Here is a 20,376-nt window from a genome sequence, read left to right as displayed (position 1 = left end):
GAACTTTTCTTTGATCTTGTCGTTACCTAGTATTTTTGCCTTATATATTTTTTGCATTTGTGTCTTCCAATATTAACTCCCCCCCCCCTCAAATCTGTCCCGCCCCCTGCTCAGTCGCCGCAGCTGCAAGCCTTAAACGCCGCACAGCTAATGCAGATGTTTCAGTTTCAGACAAACCAGATTTCGACTCTTCTCCACAAGGTGCAGCAGCTACCCGCCAACGCTGTGCGCCCGACAGAACCAGCACCGCCGACTACAGCTGCTATACCATCTTTTCGGAAGATTAGTGAAGAAGAATGACTCGAGTAGTTGTCCCAGTTCGAGGCACATTTACTCGCCCGCAATGTTCCAGGTACTGTGAAACTTGACTATCTATTATCAACGGTAAGAAGTGCAGTGGCCCTCCTTTTCAACAAACTTCTTCCGAACACCACTCCGAGTGAACTTGATTACGACCAGATTATCGCCTCTCTAACAAACTATTATGATAAACAAGTGAATGTGGTAGCAGCTAGACATCAATTCTTTAATTGCAAAAAACAGTCAGAACAAACATATCGCCAGTGGGTAACAGATTTGCAGGATATGGCAAGAAAATACAAATTTAAATGTGCTTGTGGTGCTTTATATTCAGACATTATGTTGCTTGATGCGATCGTGTACATTGTGCCTGATGTCAAAATCAGAGAACAAATTTTGAAACAGTCCGATCCATCATTTCAGCAGGTAGTGCAAATATTAGATCAGTACGATTCCGGTGCCTTGTCGGCTCATACATTTGACCAGCCAGCTGTTTGTCAGGTGAAATTATGTTTGAGCCTCGCATTAGCTCGGTTGGCGACTTATTCAGTGTGGCCCACCCATGGAAGTTTCTGGTCCAGCCAGACACGGAAGTATCTGACTTTCTTACAGAAACGTATTGGGCGTGTGTGTAGCGTTATTTGTCTGCAGTTTTAGTGTTTGTGCAGACGTTTCTATTTTCATGCGAACGGAACGGCCTTGCACTTGTTCACGTTTACCTTAACACGCCATCATTCCAACCAAGGCTCGGTAGTTCTGAATGCTGGCTGTAATCGTGAATTAATGTTTGACGGTTTTTCTTCTTTAGGACCAGCAGCACAACGACATGATTATTAGAGTGGTTGCACCAGATACCTGCTTATAATACGTAATCCTTATTTACGACAGACTGTTCCGGCTTTATCGCGATTTTCGAGTATCTATAATTACAATTTTGGTGAGAACAGGTATGGATTCCAATGTCATTTATATTAAATTAGCTACATTGTGCTAACGTCAAGATTGATGTGAGATCCATATTACGTCTTTAATGGACTGTTTTATAACTGTCCCTGTTTTAATAAGATGTTAAAAGATGTCAAGATGTTGAAAATAAGATGTTAATTACGATGTGACAGCAGTTTTACAGTTAAACTCCATTGAGTAAATATCCCTGGAGTGAGCATTGCGTTCTGCGCATGTTGTCAACATTAAACCAGGATTTTCACGTGTTCTCGGGACTTCGCTGTACATGTGTACATTCCGCAGCGTTTGAAGTTTATAATATCAAGAGTTTTTGTTGTGTTCCACCGTTTGTTGATGGTGTAATAGCGATGGTAAATTATTGTTGTTGCTACGGATGCAAAGAAAAATATGTGAAAGGAGGGATAATAGCGTTTCATGGGTACATATCATTTAGCTGTAATTATAGTTATCATATTATTAAGAGACACTGTATATGTTAAAAATTTCGAGACGCATTGTAATTAAGGCTTGATTCTGTAGACCTATTTTTCTACCATTTTATGACTATATAATAGATATTACGGCTCGTACAAAAGCTTACAAACATTCGCTTCCTCTCGTAAATTTGCTAGTGGAACAGGAAAGGAAATGGTTAGTTGTTTCAGCAAATACTATCCTCCATGCGTTTATCAGTGACTTTTCGATTATGTATATGGATTACTCAGTCTACTATTTATTTAATAACCTGGGAGCACGTACGTAAAATGCGTTAAGTAAATACTTCAAAGTGTCACCAGAAAGAAAAATTGTGCTTTAGATCGCAAAAACGAGAAAATAAATACGCAGAAAAAGCAGAAAAAAAGGACGAATTAGCAAGGATATAATCGCTAATGTGTGGAAAATTCGGTGTTTTCCGGACACTTGCAATAGTATTAGCGTACTGTCAAGTCGTTTCGAAGACTATCAGTGCAAAAATGTACGTCAGGCTCTGTAATACTTTAAAGTGCCGTATCGTACCGAAAACTACAAAATATCGAGTCCATCTGAACTGTGGCACCTATCGCAAAGAAGCAGAATGCAATATCACTTGCCCTTAAAAGTTACGTAGCTGGTTTATTCCCGGTATCAAATGGATACTATTAAAATGTCTGCGCAACATATATAAATAATCCACGACACGTACGAAAAGAATCCGTCTGTACTAGGGATGAAGTAACATTCTAAATATGCCAAGCGTGGCAAGGCACCCACACCCCGCGCGGCTACCCCACATGGCTACAGAGTTCATATTGAGGATTTATGGCAAGAGAGATGGGACTCGTCTATTATTGGAATCCACACATGCCATTTCTTCCAAGGTATCAGGGAGAGACACCAGTTAGATTAGACTAACCCCTGGTCTTTTAAAGAGAGTCGTCCATACTTGTAGTATCTGTGTAGAATTAAACGACGGGGGTGCACAGCTGTGCACACCTGCGGAACAAGACATACCCCTGATAGCAACTAGCTAGTTCATCCAGATTGCGATATCTTGAAAGCAGAAGCACACAGTAGTTGCTTTGTACTACTGTTTATGAATCACTGCGTAATGAGGCAAATTTAGTTTCTTGAATGCAACAGCAGTTGATTCTTTTTGCACAGACTGCCCAAAGTAAACATGCTGCTCATTTAATAAAAGCCCATGGTAGGAATATATTGTAACTTAACAAGAACCAAATATCTAACTACACCTTGAAAATTTTAAAACTTTTGTAAACATTGGTAGAGGCAGATATTATGCTAAATCGATTTTTAATTATAAAAATCTTATCTAATCAATATATTGTCCCTCAACTCAATTACTTCTAATTTTTGATAGTATGTATGGATTAGTATCTGGAATAGAATGCAAAATAAGTCGTTAATTTTAAGTGACTATTCGACTCCCAAGGAAACTTTATATGTCAAATTCACCTTTGTAATCATCATCAATCTTATGTGTGAGACTAAGTTCTCTTTGCCTTTAGTACGTTATTAGGATGGCTTTGACGTGATTAGCAGCCTGGGCAATATGGCACTGGAAGAAGAGTGAGATTGCTTATATGTCAGTGAAGACGTGCAGGTGACACTCTCAAGCATGCAGTAAAATATATTCATTAAAGTGCGTCAAAATGTTTGTGAGATTGTCTATGAAGTGGTGAGGCAAGAGTGTGCACCGTTAAAGTCGTCTATAAATAGTATACGCCACGGATGCAAGAATTTTCGAACATATATTGCGGAGAAGTAATTGTAGCGACAGTACATCAAGAACAATGACACAGCTGAGCCATATTTATCCACATCATCAGAGACGTGGAGAAATTGTGAAATATTGTTCAGCACCACCATTTACAACTGCTTAAATGTTACAAGGCAAGAACTTATTTCTGCTCTCATATTTTAGGGTCCAACCTAGTCAGCCCATAATATAACTTACTCTTACTATTTCTTGGGCTGGCCGCGGTGGTCTCGCGATTCTAGGCGCGCAGTCCGGAACCGTGCGACTGCTACGGTCGCAGGTTCGAATCCTGCCTCGGGCATGGATGTGTGTGATGTCCTTAGGTTAGTTAGGTTTAAGTAGTTCTAAGTTCTAGGGGACTGATGACCACAGCAGTTAAGTCCCATAGTTCTCAGAGCCATTTGAACCATTTTTTTTATTTCTTGGAGAAACTAATGAAGCAATCAACTTTAATCTTTTTGCATATTATTTAGTTATTATTGGATATAATTTTCTGTTCTTTTTAAGAAATTCAGCCATCTGTATGACTTCCATACGAGAAGTTGCTCTATGCAAAATGAGGTGCGTCCATGGCGGAAGTTATGTAGTCTACAAATTTTATGTGAAATCGAAAACAACTTTCTAAATATATGGGATATGACGAACGGAGATATAGCACAGTTTTTTTTTAATTTGACAAAATAGCAAAGTGGCAGACTTTGAAACAAAAATGCAGTTTTGTCATTTGTTTTTGGTAACTTTTTTGAAATAATTAATGAATAAATTAAAATAAAAAATTTTGATATTTGCCTTCGCCAACAGGCCGGAGGAGTAACACAGCCAAATTTCATAGAGGCATTTTTATTAGTGTGCCCGCAACCAGATCGCAAGCTGACGGAGTGCATTGAGGGCACACTAATAGAGTTATCGATCTATCGGTAAACTTTTGGAACAATATGATATGTTAATTATCAGTCATTCTCTGTTTAAATATTCCCTTGAGACTCGGAAAATCCTCTTCCTTCGGTCATTTTACATTTTAAAATGAGTTCGGTAATTTAGTAAGAATTAATATTTCAGAAGGCTATATCACAGTCTACTGAGATGTCGGTTATTTTGTTGTTGTTGTGGTCTTCTATCCAAAGACTGGTTTGATGCAGCTCACCATGATACTCTATCCTGTGCAGGCCTCTTCATCTCCGAGTGACTGCTGCAACCTACATCCTTCTGAATCTGCTTACTGTGTTCATCTCTTGGTCTGCATCAACGATTTTTGCTCTCCACGCTGCCCTCCAGTACTAAATTGGTGATCTCTTGAAGGCTCAGAAGGTGACCTACCAACAAATCACTTCTTCTAGTCAAGTTGTGCTACAAATTCCTCTTCTCCCCAATTCTGTCCCGTAGCTCCTCTCTATTTACGTGATCTACCCATCTAATCTTAAGTATTCTTCTGTAGCACCACATTTCAAAAGCTTCTATTCTCTTCTTCTCTACATTGTTAATCGTCCATGTTTCACTTCCACACTTGGCTACTTATAGAAAAGACTTACTGACACTTAAATCCATACTCGATGTTAATAAATATTCGTTATTCGGAAACGTTCTCCTTACCATCGCCAGTCTACATTTTATATCCTCTCTACTTCGCCCATCATCAGTTATTTTGCTGCTGAAATACACATCTACTAATTTAAGTGTCTCATTTCTTAATCTAAATCTCTCAGCATCACCAGACTTAATTCGACTTTGTTTTGCTTTTGCTGGTTATCATTTTATATCCTTCTTCCAAGACACTGTCAATTCGGTTCAACTGCTCTTCCAGGTCCTTCGCCATCGCTGACAGAATTACAATGTCATCGGCAAAACCTCATGGTTTTTACTTCTTCCCCATGGATTTTAATTTCTACTCCAAATTTTCCTTTTGTTTCCTCTACAGCTTGCTCAAAATACAAATTGAATAACATCGGGGATAAGGTTCATCTCTGTCTCACTCCATTCCCAACCACAGTTTCCCTTTCATGCTCCTCGATTCTTATAACTGGCATCTGGTTTCTGCACAAATTGTAAATAGCCTTTCGCTCCCTGCATTTTACCCCTGCCACCTTCAGAATTTTATAGAGAGTATTCCAATCAACATTGTCAAAAGCTTTCCCTAAGTTTACGTACGCTGTAAACGTAGGTTTGCATTTCCTTAACCCATCTTGTAAGATAAGTTACAGGGGCAGTTTGCCTTGCGTGTTCCTACTTCTCTACGGAATCCAAAGTGACGTCCCCCGAGGTCGGCTTCTACCAGTTTTTCCATTCATCTGTAAAGGGTTGGCGTTAGTATTTTCCAAACGTGACATGTTAAACTGATAGTTCGCGAATTTTCACACGTGCCCGCGCCCGCTTTCTTCGGAATTGGAATTATTATATTCTTCTTGAAGTCTGAGGTTATTTCGTCTGTCTCATACACCTTGCTCACCATATGGAAAAGTTTAATCATTAATGGTTCTCCCAAGGCTATCAGGAGTTCGAACGGAATGTTGTCTGCTCCCGGAGTTTTGTTTCGACTTACGTTATGTATCAAATTAATGTGTGGAATTAATGGCGAGAAAGGAGATTACTGATTTGGTTTGAATGCTTTGTAACTTTCCATTGTAAATTCGTTGGCTGCAAATATTGAAGTTTATCGTCACTGAATTTTAATAATAAATATCGAATCAATATTTAGAAACTGGTAGTTAGAAAGCTATGCAAAAATATTCTTGCAGGCATTCATCCCTTTTTTTTCTTTTTTTCAAATAACTTTGCAGTAATAAAAGATAGTTTTGTATTAAGGCAGCTTAATTCATCAGACATGTGATTTACAGATTTGTCCCCTCAGGACTTGCTACTGTCATATTTTCTTTTTAGTATTTATTTCAGGGGAGTCAGCTATCAGTAAGTTAATTACTGCTCTCATCCTGTACTGAAAAATCATCGTTTGTTTGGTGGATATAACTATCAATACGACGCTGCAGGTAGGAAGTACATTGAAGTGTACTATGTATGCGTGTTGTAAGTAAAACAACCGAACCCCATATCGCCACAATAGTTCGTAATTAAATATACGATTGCCTTTAACAATAATTAAAGTACAGGCTTACATATGGTTATAACTGGCCAGTATTGCAATCAGCAATGTGTTTTCCCATTGTAGCAACGTATTATAAGTTCAAATGGTTAATAGAAACAGTCAAAATCTAAATTTACGGCTTGTTGCGAATGTGAAAATTACAATACACTCGGGAGTCGAGTTTGTGCGGCGAGGTCACGCGAACAGACGCAACAGTACTAAGCGTAACATTTTAAATTCAGAACTATATGCGCTGTTACAGGGCAGGTTACACGCGGTATTGATGCCACTAAATATCTGAGTACAGAAGACATCTACATCTACATCTAAATCCATACTCCGCAGACCACCTGACGGTGTGTGGCGGAGGGTACCCCGAGTACCTCTATCGGTTCTCCCTTCTATTCCAGTCTCGTATTGTACGTGGAAAGAAGGATTGTCGGTATGCTTCTATGTGGGCTCTAATCTCTCTGATTTTATCCTCATGGTCTCTTCGCAAGATATACGTAGGAGGGAGCAATATACTGCTTGACTCTTCGGTGAAGGTATGTTCTCGAAACTTTAACAAAAGCCCGTACCTAGCTACTGAGCGTCTCTCCTGCAGAGTCTTCCACTGGAGTTTATCTATCATCTCCGTAACGCTTTCGCAATTACTAAATGATCCTGTAACGATGCGCGCTGCTCTCCGTTGGATCTTCTCTATCTCTTCTATCAACCCTACCTGGTGCGGATCCCACACTGCTGAGCAGTATTCAAGCATTGGGCGAACAAGCGTACTATAACCTACTTCCTTTGTTGTCAGATTGCATTTCCTTAGGATTCTTCCAATGAATCTCAGTCTGGCATCTGCTTTACCGACGATCAACTTTATATGATCATTCCATTTAAATCACTCCTAATGAGTACTCCCAGATAATTTATGGAATTAACTGCTTCCAGTTGCTGACCTGCTATTTTGTAGCTAAATGATAAGGGACCTATCTTTCTATGTATTCGCATCACATTACACTTGTCTACATTGAGATTCAATTGCCATTCCGTGCACCATGCGTCAATTCGCTGCAGATCCTCCTGCATTTCAGTACAATTTTCCATTGTTGCAACCTCTCGATACACCACAGCATCATCTGCAAAAAGCCTCAGTGAACTTCCGATGTCATCCACCAGTGTATGAGTTTAAATATGGGTTGTTATGGAGAAGAGGAACGACTCGATATCGGTGTAAGGACAAAGAACTAAACTGGTGTAGGAAACAGCTCCAGTCATCTTAGGACTTTGAGACATTTTTGAAAGTGAGCCTGGAAGTAGAGTATGCAGGTTATGACAAAGGTTGTCGACCAAATAGCAGTAATTCAATACACGACCGTCTTGTCTTCGAACACATAAACTATCGCCAAAGGAACCGGTAAACAAGTAACGCAGTTAAGTTGTACATTTTCTACTGCATTTTATATTTTGTTAAGTGAAATCATTAATTCTGTTTTGTTCTTTCGTTCACTGATGGAAGGCGACCTCGAGGAAAATCGCTTTGGGATCCTGAGAAGCAGGGACAAGAAACTTAATACTGACCGTACGACTTATCTTAAAAGATAAGGTAAGCTTACGTTAATAGCATTTGTAGGTTTGCAAAAAGTCTTTAATAGTACTCGCTATACTAGATTCTTTGAAATTCTGAGGGAAACACGGATAAAATACAAAGAGCGGCAAGTTATACATAAATTGTACAGAAAGCAGACAGCAGCTGTATGAAGTGAAAGAGAAGCAGTATTTGCGAAGAGACTAAGACAGAGTTGTAGCCCGTCTCCAATGTAATTTTACCTGTCGTTCGTCGCTTAGTAAAGGACAACAAGGATCAGATTGGAAAAAATAACTGAAGTACAGGGAGCAGAAATAAAAACTATGAGGTTTTCCGATAACACTGTAATTCCGTCAGAGACTGCAAAGTACTTTGAGGAGCTGTTGAAAGAAACAAGTAGTGTCTTAAAACGATTATCGTAAATATCAACAAGAGTGAAACGAAGGTAAAGGAATATAGTCGAAGTAAATTAGATGATGCTAATTTAGGTTTGGAATTGAAGAACTAAAATTAGTCGGTGGGTTTTGCAATTTAGGCAGTAAAATAACTGATAATGTCCGTAGGAGACAAAATATTAAAAAATGTACGTTAGCAATAGCAAGAAAAACGTTTCTAAGAAATTTATTGGCATCTAATAAAAGTTAAGTGTCGGGAAGTCTTTCCTGGAGGTATTTGTCAGTAGCAACGTACAGTAGTGAAAAGTGGACAATAGGCAGATTACACAAGAAATAACGGAAGCTTTTGTGATGTGGTGCTGCAGATGATTGTTGAAGATTAGATGCGTCCAGCACGTAACTACTGAGGAGGTACTGAATCAGATCGAAAAAATCGGACAGCTGCGAGTAGGATTCGCACGCTGAAGGTTCCGTACAAACTCAATTGCGTATACAGAGAGTATCCGGCATCTCTACCACTTCTGCCGTTGTAGACAATGATACTGACAATATAACGGTCCAAAGGATTCCAAGATTTTCGAGAGTGTTTTAATTTCAATAACATAAGTGTGAAAAAGCCATGCAGGTGGGAAGCGACCATTATTGTACACTGCTGGCCATTAAAGTTGATACACCACGGTGATGACGAGTTACATACGCGAAATTTAACTGACAGGAAGAAGATTCTGTGATATGCAAATGATTAGCTTTTCAGGGCGTTCACACAAGGTTGGCGCCGGTGGCGACACCTACAACGTGCTGACATGAGGAAAGTTTCCAACCGATTTCTCACACACAAGCAGCAGTTGACCGGCATTGCCTGGTTAAACGTTGTTGTGATGCCTCGTGTAAGGAGGAGAAATACGTACCATCACGTTTCCGACTTTGATAAAGGTCGGATTGTAGCCTACCGCGATTGCGGTTTATCGTACCGCGACATTGCTGCTCGCGTTGGTCGAGATCCTTACGACTGTTAGCAGAATATGGAATCGGTGGGTTCAGGAGGGTAATACGGAACGTCGTGCTGGATCCCAACGACCTCGTATCACTGGCAATCGAGATGACAGGCATCTGATCCGCATGGCTGTAACGGATCGTGCAGCCACGTCTCGATCCCTGAGTCAACAGATGGGGACGTTTGCAAGACAACAACCATCTGCACGAACAGTTCGACGACGTTTGCAGCAGCATGGACTATCAGCTCTCAAATCATGGCTGCAGTTACCCTTGACACTGCACCACAGACAGGAGCGCCTGCGATGGTGTACTCAACGACGAACCTGCGTGCACGAATGGCAAAACGTCATTTTTCGGATGAATCCAGGTTCTGTTTACATCATCATGATGTTCGCATCCGTGTTTGGCGACATCGCGGTGAACGAACATTGGAAGCATGTATTCGCCATCGCCATACTGGCGTGTCACCCGGCGTGAAGCTATGGGGTGCCATTGGTTACACGTCTTGGTCACTTCTTGTTCGCTTTGACGGCACTTTGAACAGTGGACGTTACATTAAAGATGTGTTACGACTCGTGGCTCTTCACTTCATTCGATCCCTGCGATACCCTACATTTCAGCAGGATAATGCACGACCACATGTTGTAGGTCCTGTACGGGCCTTTCTGGAACAGATAAAGTTCGACTGCTGCCCTGGCCAACACATTCTCCAGATCTCTCACCAATTGAAAACGTCTGGTCAATGGTGGCCGAGTAACTGGCTCGTCACAATACGCCAATCACTACTCTTCATTAACTGTGGTATCGTGTTGAAGCTGCATGGGCAGCTGTACCTGTACACGCCATCCAAGCTCTGTTTGTCTCAATGCCCAGACGTATCAAGTCCGTTATTACGGCCAGAGGTGGTTGTTCTGGGCACTGATTTCTCACTATCTCTGCACCCAAAATGCGTATAAATGTAGTCACATGTTAGTTCTAGTATAATATATTTGTCCAATGAATATCCGTTTATCATCTGCACTTCTTCTTGGTGTAGCAATTTTAATGGCCAGTAGTGTACTAATCATCAGTTCAGGGTTCAGGCTGACTGGGTCGCATGCTAAAAGTCAAACATCAGGTAGTGAATGACTTTGTTGTTCATATGACACTCTTCGGAATTTATCAATCATCGGACATCCAGGAGACGCAGAGATGGCTTTTCACATACAATTTGAAACGCCATACTACGTGCAGTAATCGCTCCTGAATACCTATGATGGATAGATTCCGAAACGTGTCATATGGGCAAATAAAGTCATTCCTTGTCTGAAGTCTGGTCCAAATGGTTCAAATGGTTCTGAACACGATGGGACTTAACTTTTGAGGTCATCAGTCCTATAGAAGTTAGAACTACTTAAACCTAACTAACCTAGGGACATCACACACATCCATGCCCGAGGCAGGATTCGGACCTGCGACCGTAGTGATCGCGCGGTTCCAGACTGTAGCGCCTAGAACCGCTCGGGCACCCCGGCTGGCTCTGAAGTCTGAGCTCCACCTTTGCGACCCAGTCAACCTTACTCCAGAACTAATGATTGTTTTAATTTCAAGTTTTACATCGGCAGACTAATGAGAAAAGAAGAATTTTTCGTGTTATGTAATTAAAAATTAACGATTTTCTGATTTTTTTTCTTTACTTGTACTGTATTACTTACTTTCTTTTTATTTTACGCTTCTAATTCCGTAAGATCAAACTGAGGAGCAAATCTCCACGGTCTTGGAACATGTCGGTACTTGAATGTTAATTATAATCCGTCTTGATTGCAAAAATGTTGATTCACATGACCGGTCTCTGTTTCTCTGGAACCATCATCGGATCTGCAATTTTAGTTACAGTGGTAACCCGTCCACACACAACCTTCACATGCTGCGTCACATGCCGTGGAGGTTGTTGTGTGTGGACCGGTTACTCCTGTAACTAAAATTGCAGATCCGATGATGGTTCCAGAGAAACAGAGACCGGTCATGTGAATCAACATTTTTGCAATCAAGACGGATTATAATTAACATTGTATAATCAGTGATTGCGGGTTCCCATCAGACATTATGTCGGTTTTTGCAGAACCGGTACTTGAAATTACAACAGATAAAATAAAATGTTTATGAACCCAAAAAAGACAAGCCATAAGCTTATGTAAACGCAATCTACAATATCACACAGGAATCAGCTGAATTTTTCTAGGAACTCCTCGGCAGAGTAGACGGAGTGACCCATGAGGAAACTCTTCAGTTACGATTTGAGAGCGTGGACTACTCCTAAATTCTTGTTGTAGGTTATTGTAAATGGATGCAGCAGTATACTACACACCTTTCTGTACAACAGTCAAGGAAGTGCGATTCAAATTCAGATTGTATTTCTGACTGATATTAACTAAGTGAAAGCTGCTAATTCTTGGGAATAAGCTTTTGGCGCGCAGTGTAGCTGTTTTACTAACGGCATTTCGGAGTCGCAGGACCTAATTCATTTACCCTGCGGCTAAAGTGGTACCGCCGACGTGATCTGAACTTTCAGTTACATTAAGCTAAACGTTGGAGCTTCATTTTTGTGCGCGGCGCTAAAATACACAGCTGACGCTTGTAGTAATGTGCAATAGTCTAGTCGAGGTCAGTCAGCTCCTCGTTGCTAGCGCTACTAAACACTTATCAAAGGAGCACACACTAGTGGAAGAGGAATAAAGATAAAATAATTAACATACAAAAGGTAACAAAAATAAAGAACAAATGACCCGCGCTTCGAGCGAATAATTGAAAATTTGACACACACACACACACACGCACGCACGCGCGCGCGCGCGCTTGGTAGGCGGCGGCAGGTCACTACAGCGGAGAGCCATTCAGAAAACGAGCAGGGAAATGTACATGACGGCCAGATCTCTTGGGATCGTATTTTGCAGAAGCTGCTGGCGTAGTCGGTGCAGGTGGCCGGGTCGTTTCTGTTGCTCGGGTCGGCGCTGGGACAGGCAGTGTTTGTCTGTTCGGTGGGGGCGGCTTGTAGAAAATATGGGCCAGATAGACTCTGTCGACAGTGACAGTGGAATGTTCCCCGTTTAGGAGAATGTCCAGTGTGCGGTCTCCTCTACTGACTACCTGGTGTGGACCGGTGTATGGTGGTCGGAGAGCCGGTTTGATGCCGTCACTACGTAGGTCACGTGAGAGCACAGGCTGAGGTCCTTGTGCACAAACAGCGGGCCGGTGCCGTGCTTGGTTGCCTGTGGGGGCGTATCTTCTGGGTGTGCTCTCTGAGACGCCCGCCGAGCGTAGAAGGATCCGCTTCTTGTCTTGGAGCTGCTTCTACAAAATCACAGGATGGTCTCAGCGCTTCCCCATGTATTGGATCGGCCGAGGAACCTCCCAGTCGGGTCTGTATGTGTTTCGGAGTCCGAGTAGGATGATTGGTAAAGCGTCTGTCCACCCACTCGCATGGCACATCGGGGCTGCTTTTAGAGTGCGATGCCATCGTTCCACCATCCCATTACTTGATGGGTGGTAGCTGGTTGTCTGAAGATGGTTCATGCCGCAAAGTACTGACAGCTTTGCGAACAATTCGGACTCGAATTGTCTGCTTCTATCGGTGGTGACGTGAAGCAGGCAGACAAACCACAACACCCAATGCCACACAAAGGCATACACCAAGGTTTCAGGCGAGATCATATCCATTGGCACTGCTTCTACCCAATGAGTGAACCTGTCGATGGTGGTGAGCAGGTAGCGTTGGCCGTTTGAAGGCGGCAGCAGTCCAACGACATCGACACGAACATCTGTGAATCACGCTGTGACGTCGGGCAAATTACCTACTGGCGCATGTACCTGTCTGCCGACTTTACTACGTTGGCACAGGAGTCAATACTTCGTCCGCTCTCTACAATCCTGCTTTGCTCCCGGCCACACAAAACGATCTAATACCAGACGGAGCGTAAATCTGAGTGGCTAAGACTGAGTAGGGATTCGAATGCTTGCCTTCGGAAGTTCGGAGGGAGGTATGAACGTGACTTGGCATCGGACACATCGCAATACAGTTGCACGCGGTCGCCAGGAATGTCTATGGGGTGTAGTTGCAATGAAGTCCGTGCATCTTGCAACAGGTCTTGCAGCGTTTGGTCTGACCTCTGTGTTCCTGTGGCTGCCACGTAGTCCAGTGTAGAGACACTGGCGATGCGAGAGAGACAGTCCACCACGATGTTGTCAATCCTGAAAATGTTGAGCGTCCGTGGTGAATTGGGCAATGTATAGCACTTGATTGTGTTGCATCAGCGAGCAGTTCACATTGTTATACCGGAAGCCGAACGTCAGCAGCTTGTGATCTGTAAACATTGTGAAGGAGCGAGCCTAGACGTGAGGACGGAAGTATTTGATAGCCTCGTATATCGCCATCCAAAAGTTCGCCGTCCCTTGCGCCCCATTTCTTTTGTGAGGTGGTGAGCTTTTTAGAAAAGAAAGCTAGCGGGTGCCAGGCCTCATCAACGCATTGTTGAAGAACGCCGCCTTTCGCTGTCTAGCTCGCATCTTCAACCACACCCAACAGTGTATTCAGCTCTGGAAGTGCCAACAATTTCGTATCCGCTATTGCTCGTTTTATTTTCTCAAATGCCGCGATCATGTCGTCAATCTAGGTAATTGTCAAATTGCCCTTTTGCTTTCGGGCCCGCCAGCACGGCTCTCAGCGGCTGTTGAACTTCGGCTGCATATGTCAGATTTCGCCGGTAAAAATTCAGCAGGCCTTGGTAGCGTCTTAATTCCTTCCAGGTCACCGGTCGGGGCAGCTGTTAGATAGCCTCTATTTTGTCCAGAAATGGTAGTGAGCCTGAAGGAGTCATGTGGTGGCCTAGGAAGTCAACTCGGTACTGTCCAAATATACATTTCGCCACGTTCAGCACAATTCCGCACTCACTCAGTCGTTGGAAAACATCCACTAGATGCTGGTGATATTCTTCTGGCAGGGCTGAGAACACTAAAACGTCGTCGAGGTTAGCGAAACAAAATGACAGGCCTCTCAGCACTGAATCGACGAACCATTTTCACGTCTGCGCCGCATCCCAGAGACCGAAAGTCATAAATTTGCTTTCAAATAAGCCAAATGACGTAACAATTGCTGTCTCGTCTTTAGCAGCAGGTGTTTGGGAACGCGCACGGTTTGGAGCAGCGTTGCGCACGTTCGCCGAAACGCTGGTGGTGCGAGCAGACGTCCTTCCGTGCGCAGGCGAGCGGCACGTGGCCTGTTGCTTGAGTGTCTCCTGTATCTCAGCCGGCTGCGATCTCCACTGACGCTGCAAGCACGCTACCAGCTGGCTAATCTGTTGCGTCAGTTGATCGACCTTCGCCGCCGATGTATCGTACTCAGATCGCGCTACTGTGGTGGCTGTACTCGCGCACTGCGCGGCTGATACCATAATAGGTCCGGTTTAGACGGCATCCACCACGTTGTCGGCCAATTCTGCCACGGCATCTAACAACATCTCCCATTGCGTCGCAATAATTGCCTTGATAGATTGAGGAGGTAAGCGAGTGCTCCAGATTGTTCGCAGCAGTTGACTGGTTACGGTACAAGCGTCAGTTTTACTTCTAAGATGCCCCAAATACTGAGACGGTCTTCGCTCCCCAACATCTTCTTGAGTTAGTATCTGACGCATACGCTCTTCTTGCTATGTAGGTACGTGGCGGAGCAGTTCGGTCTTCAACTGTTGGTTTGCATTCCCTTTACGTGGTGCAACGATGGTATCTTGCACTTCTGCCGAATATTGCTGTTTCAGTTGACGCACCACCAACGCAAATTTAGATGCGTCTGCGGTAAAGCCTGAATAAATAAAATTTCCCTCTACTTGGGCAAACCACAGCACTGGATTTGTGGCTGGAACGGCGGTTGCCTCACGGCTAGTCTAGATACTGCTGAATTACTAGCTCCTTGATTCTCATTCATTCTTTACTGGTGTTACGTATGCGCAAGCAGACATCGGGATCACCAGTTCAGCCGCAGTGTAAATGAATTAGGTACTGCGACTCTGACATGCCATTAGGAAACCACTATACTGCTTGCCAAAATGCCCGCTAGATTCGCCATTCTCTCGTCAGCTGACAGCATATCCAGCGGGACCGCGCCGTGTAGCTGTTTTACTAAGGGCATGGCAGAGTCGGAAGACCTAATTCATTTAAACTGCAGCTTAAGTTTTTTCACGTTAAACTAAACAATGGAAGTTTATTTTTGTGTGTGACGCTTAATAAAGAGCTGACGATTCTAGTAATGTGCAGTGGTCTAGTCAGTGAGCTCCTCATTGCTAGCGTTACTAAACACAAAGGAACACACACTAGAGAAAAAAATATAAGAAAACATAGAATAATTAATACACTAAAGGTAACAAAAACAAGGAATAAATGATCCGTGCTTCGCGCGAATAGACCTAGCGCGTGTAGAGGCGAGCACGGAACTACTGACGCACATGCGAAAAATGGACTCTCGCGCACTAACACACACACACACACACACACACACACACACACACACACACACGCACGCACACGCACACGGTGGGTGGCTGCGGGTTGGTAGAAGCTGGTATTATTAACAAGAAACGATATATATATATATATATATATATATATATATATATATATATATATATATATATATATATATATTGCGAAGCCAACGTCAGAATACCCAAACTAATGAACAGGGTTCGGCAAGAGGTTCGCGAACTTACACCACTTACTGCCCAAGCCGCCCGTTTCTGAGCCAAAATATATTTCACAATGGGAAGAGCTACCCCAAAATAAAATACATACGTCATAAGCGAATGAATATAAGCAAAGTAGGAACTATCACTTACTTAAGATACCCTTCCAATAGCAAAAATTGCAGCATTACGCCTTTGGACAAGAACCTGAATGTGACCTTTCCGCGACAGTTTACTATCTATCTGAACACCTTGAAATTTCAACTGTTCAGTTTCACTAATCATATGTCAATTCTTTGAAATTAAAACGTCGAGTTTTGTTGAATTGTGTGTTAGAAACTGTAAAATCTTAGTCTTGCTGTGGTTTGGCGTTAGTTTTTTTATACAAGCCAACAACGTATGTCATCAAGTGCACTATTTGAAACAGAGCCAATGTTGCACATAACACCGTTTACTAGCTAGCTAGTACCATCAGCAAACAGAAATATTTTAGAATTACCCGTAATACTGGAGGGCATATCATTTATACACTCCTGGAAATTGAAATAAGAACACCGTGAATTCATTGTCCCTGGAAGGGGAAACTTTATTGACACATTCCTGGGGTCAGATACATCACATGATCACACTGACAGAACCACAGGCACATAGACACAGGCAACAGAGCATGCACAATGTCGGCACTAGTACAGTGTATATCCACCTTTCGCAGCAATGCACGCTGCTATTCTCCCATGGAGACGATCGTAGAGTTGCTGGATGTAGTCCTGTGGAACGGCTTGCCATGCCATTTCCACCTGGCGCCTCAGTTGGACCAGCGTTCGTGCTGGACGTGCACACCGCGTGAGACGACGCTTCATCCAGTCCCAAACATGCTCAATGGGGGACAGGGTAGTTGACTTACACCTTCTAGAGCACGTTGGGTGGCACGGGATACATGCGTACGTGCATTGTCCTGTTGGAACAGCAAGTTCCCTTGCCGGTCTAGGAATGGTAGAACGATGGGTTCGATGACTATTTGGATGTACCGTGCACTATTCAGTGTCCCCTCGACGATCACCAGAGGTGTACGGCCAGTGTAGGAGATCGCTCCCCACACCATGATGCCGGGCGTTGGCCCTGTGTGCCTCGGTCGTATGCAGTCCTGATTGTGGCGCTCACCTGCACGGCGCCAAACACGCATACGACCATCATTGGCACCAAGGCAGAAGCGACTTTCATCGCTGAAGACGACACGTCTCCATTCGTCCCTCCATTCACGCCTGTCGCGACACCACTGGAGGCGGGCTGCACGATGTTGGGGCGTCAGCGGAAGACTGCCTAACGGTGTGCGGGACCGTAGCCCAGCTTCACGGAGACGGTTGCGAATGGTCCTCGCCGATACCCCAGGAGCAACAGTGCCCCTAATTTGCTGGGTAGTGGCGGTGCGGTCCCCTACGGCACTGCGTAGGATCCTACGGTCTTGGCGTGCATCCGTGCGTCGCTGCGGTCCGGTCCTAGGTCGACGGGCACGTGCACCTTCCGCCGACCACTGGCGACAACATCGATGTACTGTGGAGACCTCACGCCCCACGTGTTGAGCAATTCATTGGTACGTCCACCCGGCCTCCCGCATGCCGACTATACGCCCTCGCTCAAAGTCCGTCAACTGCACATACGGTTCACGTCCACGCTGTCGCGGCATGCTACCAGTGCTAAAGACTGCGATGCAGCTCCGTATGGAACGGCAAAATGGCTGACACTGACGGCGGCGGTGCACAAATGCTGCGCAGCTAGCGCCATTCGACGGCCAACACCGCGGTTCCTGCTGTGTCCGCTGTGCCGTGCGTGTGATCATTGCTTGTACAGCCCTCTCGCAGTGTCCGGAGCAAGTATGGTGGGTCTGACACACCGGTGTCAATGTGTTCTTTTTTCCATTTCCAGGAGTGTATAAATAAAGAAGAGGAGTGGTCCCAGCAATGATTCTTGGGGCACCCCGCCCCCCAGTCTGACTGTGCCCCACTCAGACCCCACACCATAGCCATCCTCAACACTTTGAATAATGACCGTTTGCTGTCTGTTGTTAAAGTAAGTATGAGGTGAGCTACTTCCAATATTCCGTAATAGCCCAACTTCTGGAGCAATATTTTGTGTCAAGACAATCAAACGCCTTCGTTAAATCAAAAAAGGTTTTTGTTTAATCCACCTCACAGAGAAAAGAGAATGAAGCATTTTCATTTGTTAAACCACTTCTAAAACCTTTTAGTGTTAAAATTTGTGCATCATGGTCCGAAATACTGTTCACCCTTTTACTAACAGAATGCCCATGGTGTAATGTAGAATTAATAAAAATGTTGTCTATGGCTGTGTTACTTTTCCCCTGCACCCTGGCTGGAAAAATCATCAGATCATATGAATTTAGGAGATCTTACAACATCCTTTTTCTTGAACAATCATATATAAAATTAATATTGAAGCACTACATATACCTAAGTTTTGGTACTTCCTTTCAAGTGAACCAAGAACTCTCTCCGACTTGGGCAGAAATGCTCTGAAGTCATAGTTAGGGCACCCATAAACAAACAACAATTAGAAGTTTAGTTTCACTAGATTCAACTGCTCCTGCACGACATTCAAATATCTGTGCAGTGAAGTACCGTGATACGTCTACGGACTCAAATGGAATAGTTTTATTACGTACCTGGCCTCTCCTCCACACCGCAAAGAATTCCTTGAAAAACATCTAGATAATCTGTATCCTGATAAAGGAAGCCTCTGAACTGTCAAATTATTTAAGTGGTGCTCCAATATACTAATAATGTCAGAGTCAACATCTCTAAGCAGTTCACTAACTTCATCCCTAATACCTATTATATTTTGGTGAAACACGCTAATTCCTTCTCTGCTTGGATACTTGACCACCTCTGAAGGCGATTCCTTTTTTAGAGGGACTTCTTTTAAGGAGGGATAGCTATCAGCCGACTTCAATCTAAAAAGGGTGCAGCTCTAACACCGACTACTCCGGGAGCTTTTCCATGAGTGGTCCCACCACCACCACTCACTACACTGTCACGTATAAGCTTTGCCAGCCTCCCCCTCCCATACCTACTGAGGTGCAGGACGTGCCTAGTGGAAGCCGATCCACTGATAAACTCAAATGGCACCACCGCAAAGTGATCCATGGCCTCCGCCATCAGTGCCTTCACCGCCTCATGTTAACGCGCCTAACAGCAGCGTTAATATGAGGCCGGTCATGACGCTGAGCAGGTGCACGAAGTGCACGTTAGTGGCGCCAGTTTGAGTAGCTGTCGCTACGAGGTCACCACCTGCACCATACTCCCTGTCCCTATCAAGATCATGTGACGGAACGTCACATAAATTGACATTTCTAGAAAAATTAAAAGGCTTTTTTGTGTGTTAAGAAATATGAAAGACTACGTCCGTGTGCGCGATGAATATCAGATATTAAAAAGTCTAGTTTATTATCTTTAAAGGTCGCAAACTGCGATGCGTTTAACAAATAGCCTTTTGTATATAGTATCTGTGTAATGTAGATGACGAAGAACAGAGATAATGTTGTTTTGGGTTAGATTTTTTTTTCTGGCTTGTTTTCGTCTAGCGGAAGGCCGCCATTATACCACGTCTGATATTTAATTTAAGTCTGTCTGTAAGTTATCAGAACATATGTCCAATTGTAATTAGTAAGTGTTGGTTATTGAAGTAGTGAGCACTTCCCATAACAGCCACCATTAATTGTAATTAATAACTCTATTTCAGAACTTCGTGTTGCGGGGAGCTCTCTTTCCCTAACAGCATTTGGTCGGCCATTATGCTGACGATATTTTTTTAGTTATGAATTCAGTCTGTAATATTAAATGTAAATGCGGGAGACTTCTCTGTTTTGATATTTTAATAGCTTCAAAGTTAGTAAAGTAAAGACAAATTCCATTCATTAATGTTTTCGTAATGAATGAGTTCAGTATGTTTAAGATTGGCCCCTTAACGGAAGATGAGATTCTCCTCAGTTTTTGCTCTGCAGATAGCGAATAGTAAATACAGAAAAATATTCCTTTTGATAAGCATAAAAAAATATCTCAGTTTCTTTGTGAAAGTTCGTACATAAATGACCAGTAGCCCCTGAGAAC

This window comes from Schistocerca gregaria, chromosome 3 (assembly GCF_023897955.1).
Source record: "Schistocerca gregaria isolate iqSchGreg1 chromosome 3, iqSchGreg1.2, whole genome shotgun sequence".
Taxonomy (NCBI): domain Eukaryota; kingdom Metazoa; phylum Arthropoda; class Insecta; order Orthoptera; family Acrididae; genus Schistocerca; species Schistocerca gregaria.
Note: the sequence above shows the minus strand (reverse complement) of the source record.